Here is a 5329-nt window from a genome sequence, read left to right on the forward strand (position 1 = left end):
AGCGGTGACTACTTTACAACATACACATTGACCATGGGGAACAAAAGTAGCCACCCCCCAGAAGGGAGGAGTGTCAGCACCAATTCAGGGATGATTTGAGGATCTACAGCCGAGTGATACACAAATTTACAAAGCTAGATTATTGGTACTACCGTAGTTAGGATACATGAATGCAGTTTTAAGATTTAACTCCTGAGTTTAGTGTCACGCTAAAATGACCTCAGCTATACACAAACCCCTCAATCTCTGAACTGTTTGCAACAATGCAGTGTGTGGTTTACTCTCAAGCAATATACCGTATTTTGCGGTCTATAAGACGCTCCGGACGATAGGACGCATGGCTTCTGTGACAGAAATTCAATGACAGAAATTCTGTCACAGAAGCTGCAGTTAGTGACTGCTGAGACAGGTGGCGCTGTCTCAGTAATCACACAGAGCAGATGAAGAACGTCAGTCTTCGTCTGCTCAATGGGCTCTATGGTGAGCTCCTATGGGGGATCGTGACGGGTCACAGTCCCGCAGAGGAACGGGGGACCCAGAAAACCTTGGCGGGGGGCGGACACTATCGCTGATGCCGCCGCCGCTCAATTTAATACAAGGGATCTACTTAGATCGCTTGTATTAAACGAACAGCGGCTCCCACTGTACATTCAGCTCTGCTTGTCAGGAGCAGGGCTGAATGTACAAAAAGAAACTACTCGCCCGGCGCCCGAAACTGCATGTCCCGGGTGTCGGGCGATAGGTATTCGCTCCATAAGACGCAGGCACATTTCCCCCCTCCTTTTGGGGGAAAAAAAGTGCGTCTTATGGAGCAAAAAATACGGTACTCAAAAGCGCATTAACTACTTTATTTTACTATTTGCAACATTCCTACTATATAACAAGTAGATATTTCCTCATCCATAATTGTTGAAAAGGATTTGACAGTTTCAGCTAGCCAAATGCCTAAAGGGTTTATATGCAGGCTACAGCAGGGGAACATGGGTAACGGCACTGTACCACAGAGGTATGAAAATAACTAGTCTAATAGTAAATCTACATAAGGGAAGACTCATCCAATCTAACTGCCTTATTGTCAGATCATTGACATATTCCCCTGCCACTCCCCTGCCGAATATAACTGATCAGTTAGAATGTAATTGTCATTGTGGTCCCCTGGGATAAGCCAGAACTTACAGCATTCCCTTTTCTTCCTCCATAGGGCACAAATATTTACAGGTATATTCACAAAAGGGTGAAGAGTTTGGAGAAGGCAGGTTAAGTGAACAATCTGGGACAACATAGCTGAACTGGAAAGTGAGCTGAATTGGAGAATTTTTCCAAATCAGCGATGTTGTCCTAGATTGTTCACTTCTCTTGTCTTCTCCAAACTCTTCACACTTTTGTGAATAACCCTGTTAATTCCACTCGCCTGTTTGTAGTATGATCATGCAAGAATAATCATTTAGCAGCCAGATGATACATATACAGATACATACGTGGCCAGCTGCCAGCTAATGTCTGTAGCCATCGTAAAGTGAATCTGTGCTTTGTAGGGATTAAAGCAACAACTTCACTTTAATGGCTGCTTTTCCACCAGCTAATAATTACCTTTTACTTGATTTCACAACACGCTGTTCTGCCTCCTTGAACAAAGAGAGATAACCCTCTTGATCTGGAGCTTAAACTGGGCTTAAAGTGATATTAAAGTCAAAAATCAAAAGGTTTTTAAGCTATTTCAATGGCTAAGTAAATCACATAGAATGGTTGCTGCTCCTTGATGTTTACGTTTAATTCCTGCAGAATCATTTGACCACTGAGCAATAGTCCTGATATCCTGTTTTAGGGTGGCTCCTTTCACTTGCAGGGATCTATGGAACTACCCTTGTGATTGCTAGTAAGGTGTATGTGTCACCACAAACACAGCAAGGCAAGCCACTCCCCTGCTCTATGCTCCTCCCTCCTCCAAGCTACTAGATGAAGAGCTGCCAGACACTGCTGTGTCCCTTGTGATCTTGTACTGGACAGGAAGTTTGGGGAAGTTGGGTTGAGAGAGCTGGAACCAGCTGTTCAGAAACATGTTAACTGTAGGTGTTTGGGCAAAAATGTAAAATATTTTGCCGGGCAACGTATATTTATTTGTTCAATACAAAAAAAAGCTCAAAGAGAGTTTATTACTACTTTAGGGTCATTCTCCAGCCTCCCGATTGACAGTGCCGGGTACTAGAGCAGCCAGTCACAAAGCACTGGTGCTGTCACATGGAAGGAAAGGATAGAGTTCATACATTCCCATATCCAAAAGGTACATGGAATTTGTCTTCAATTCTGGAGCCTGAACATAATGACAGTAGTATAGGGAAGCTGAACATAAGCAGCTGGGGAGAAAAACATTAAACTAAACCTGTCACTTTGCTTTTTCCTGAAAGACAAATGGGGTCTACCATTGCCAATCCCCTTCTGTGATGCCTGCTGTCTGGCTAGTACAATGAACAACTGGGTTCAGTAAGGTTTGCGTTACCAACTTGGAACAAGTATGCATATCTGTAATGTCAGAGTAAAGTCAGGCATCCCTATTTCTGTTCTTGTTCTAGATAAGGGACATTGAACAATAGGGTAACATGACATCCAAGAAACTAGTATTCAAAGAATGAGAGCCAACAGCATATATATCATTCAGAAGAGGGTTCCTTTAAAACATCTCAGGGTAGACTTCCACCTCCCTCACTGGCCCACTGTTTTTGGACGTGCCCCTCAATGGTGCAGTTCTGGACTAGGGTTACTGCATATATTACAACAGTCTTGAAGTGGACCCCGGAAGTGAACCCACTGCTATACTTGTTTAGCGCCTCCGAATATTCAGCTGTAGAACCTCACTGTTCCCCTCACAAAGGACGGGACTGGTTGCACATTTGTCTGTTGGCTGCCCGGAGGAGTATAATGAGGGGTTGGAAACCTCCTCCACCCCGCCAATCACCAGTGTCATTACGGAGCTGAAGGTTTTGTTTAATAGGGAAAAGCTAGACACTGAAATGCACGTTGAAGCACTTACACAAAAAATTTTCAAGCGATGGAAATATTTCTTAGAAGCAACGTATGATGGCATAGAGATAGCATCAATAATGCAACCCTTTAAATATTCCACATGGCATCTCAAGGCGAAATTGACAAAGACTTAGGGGTCCTGGAGGTGCCCTAACACGCACTGGTGCTAATGATAGTTGCGATTGTAACTAAGCTGAAATGTTCCTAGGAGAAAGAATCTAAGTAGTACTAAAGTAACGTATAGAATAGCTAAAGTATTATGGCAACCAGCTTGGGAATGTTGGGATTGATTGGTTGTTAACGTTGGAATATTCGGGTTAAAAAGGTTGAGATCGCAGTATGTGGTCTCACGTGCTGTGAACTGTATACTTTTGCATAAAAGGTTAGAACCCTCAGGGGGATGACCCAAAAAAACAGACTAAAATTTGTTTAAAAAAAAAAAGGGCAACAAATTACATCTATGCAGTACTTGCACAGTTGCCCAAGTTTTAACCCTTTAAAAAAGCTGAACCTACAGAAAAATACCTGTTAATCCAACAGGGGACCAGTGCACATCTAACTTCCTGTTAGAAGAGCCAACACAGTGCCTCTTCTGTTCTGCAATACCAACCAGCATTGCCCGCCCTTGCTGCTGGACTACAGAATACTGCCAATACCCGCCCCTCACTGCCCACATGCATAAAGGGATTTCTTCAACAGAAAATCAGTGGCGCTGCCTTGAGTCCCAAGAACCTGCCCACACACTATGTGCAGGGAAAGATCTTTTGGAAGATGTAGTTCTGAGGGGGGTCTATGTACATTAGTTGGAACTGCAGCTGCCCGTTCAAGAATTTTAGAAGCCTGGTGACGATGTCGTATGGAGTAATAAAAGCTCTTTTTTATTACAGGAATGCGTCCAAAGTGAAAATGAATGTTGAAGGATGCATTTACATGGGCAATGGATGCAGAAGGTCATGCAGCACCCTTGTTCTGCCAGCTACATTTGTGGTCAGGCATATATACCATATAATAGATATAGTGTGGGCTGAGTTGTGCCAATAAGCTAATGTGCCCTGAGGTGTGCCCGTGGCCACGCTGTTAGGTACGCCTAAAAGGGGGCATACCAAATGAAAAGGTGATGGAATTTTAAGTTATGAAGAGGGATGGGTGGGTGGGGACAAACGCTTCACCTACAACGTCAGGCAGGAAATGGAAGAGGAGGAGTTTAAATAGCCATAATCCCCCTCCCACAAATACAGGTTAAATAAATTAACCTTCATACTTATCCTGCACTATTAAAAACAACAGAAAAACGCAACTTGTATACGGCTTGTATACAGGTTTATATGTATACCCAGTATGTATATATGTATACCCAGCATGTATATATGTATACCCAGCAGAGACACAGAAGGTTGTAGTAAGCAGTTTGACTCCGTAAGTTCTTTCTATCCCAGAGACGGGTGGTGCTTTGCAGGAGTTCAAAACACAGGCCAAACTCCCCATTTTAACATCCATATGAACTTAGGTCAAGTCACTAGCTGGTTGGGAAAAACAGAAACACAAACTTGTTGACATCATTTCGCTTTATTATGCAAACTGTATAATACACACTAAAAAAAACCCCATACAATTTAAGATGGCTCAGTTTCATCAGACTTACAAAACAGTACAATTTCAAAAACAATGTTATTTTGAGTTTCATTTTTTTTTAAATACAACAGGTTTACTTTTTGGCATCCTTATTGGAATTGAACAGAAAAGCACAAGGAAGCTAAACATATATCATTACTTCATTGTCATTTGTATGTGGCAAGTGTATGTGACTGCCATAAGTATAAACATATGAAACCATGTGCAAGGTTTACAGGGTACCATTCAGAAATGGATTTATAATACTTTCCTTTCTGAGCTCTTGGCCAGTGTGTCTCAACGCCTCTTACCGTGATATAGGGTGTTAATCAAAAAACACAACTCAATGTTTTTGTATGTAAATGAGTATTTTGGACCAACTTGCCATACCTCTGCACCGCATCCTGAAAGATATAGCTACAAGAACCAGATTTTTTTTTTAAAAATATGTATTGTATGTAGGTATACCATTGTAGTCCCACATTTTATGTTCATTATGGTTCATCTCTATGTATTCAGATATTTTATTTTTTTCAGGCATTTATACAGCGCAGACAATTTAAGCAGCGCTTTACAGACTGTACATTCCCATTAGTCCGTGCCCTCAAGGAACTTAAAATCTAAGGTGCCTATTTCATACGCATATATACATACGCACATATACTAGGGCAATTCATACATTTGCACACACCTACTA

Source organism: Nanorana parkeri, unplaced genomic scaffold, assembly GCF_000935625.1.
Source record: "Nanorana parkeri isolate BGI_ZX_2015 unplaced genomic scaffold, ASM93562v1 scaffold534, whole genome shotgun sequence".
Taxonomy (NCBI): Eukaryota; Metazoa; Chordata; class Amphibia; order Anura; family Dicroglossidae; genus Nanorana; species Nanorana parkeri.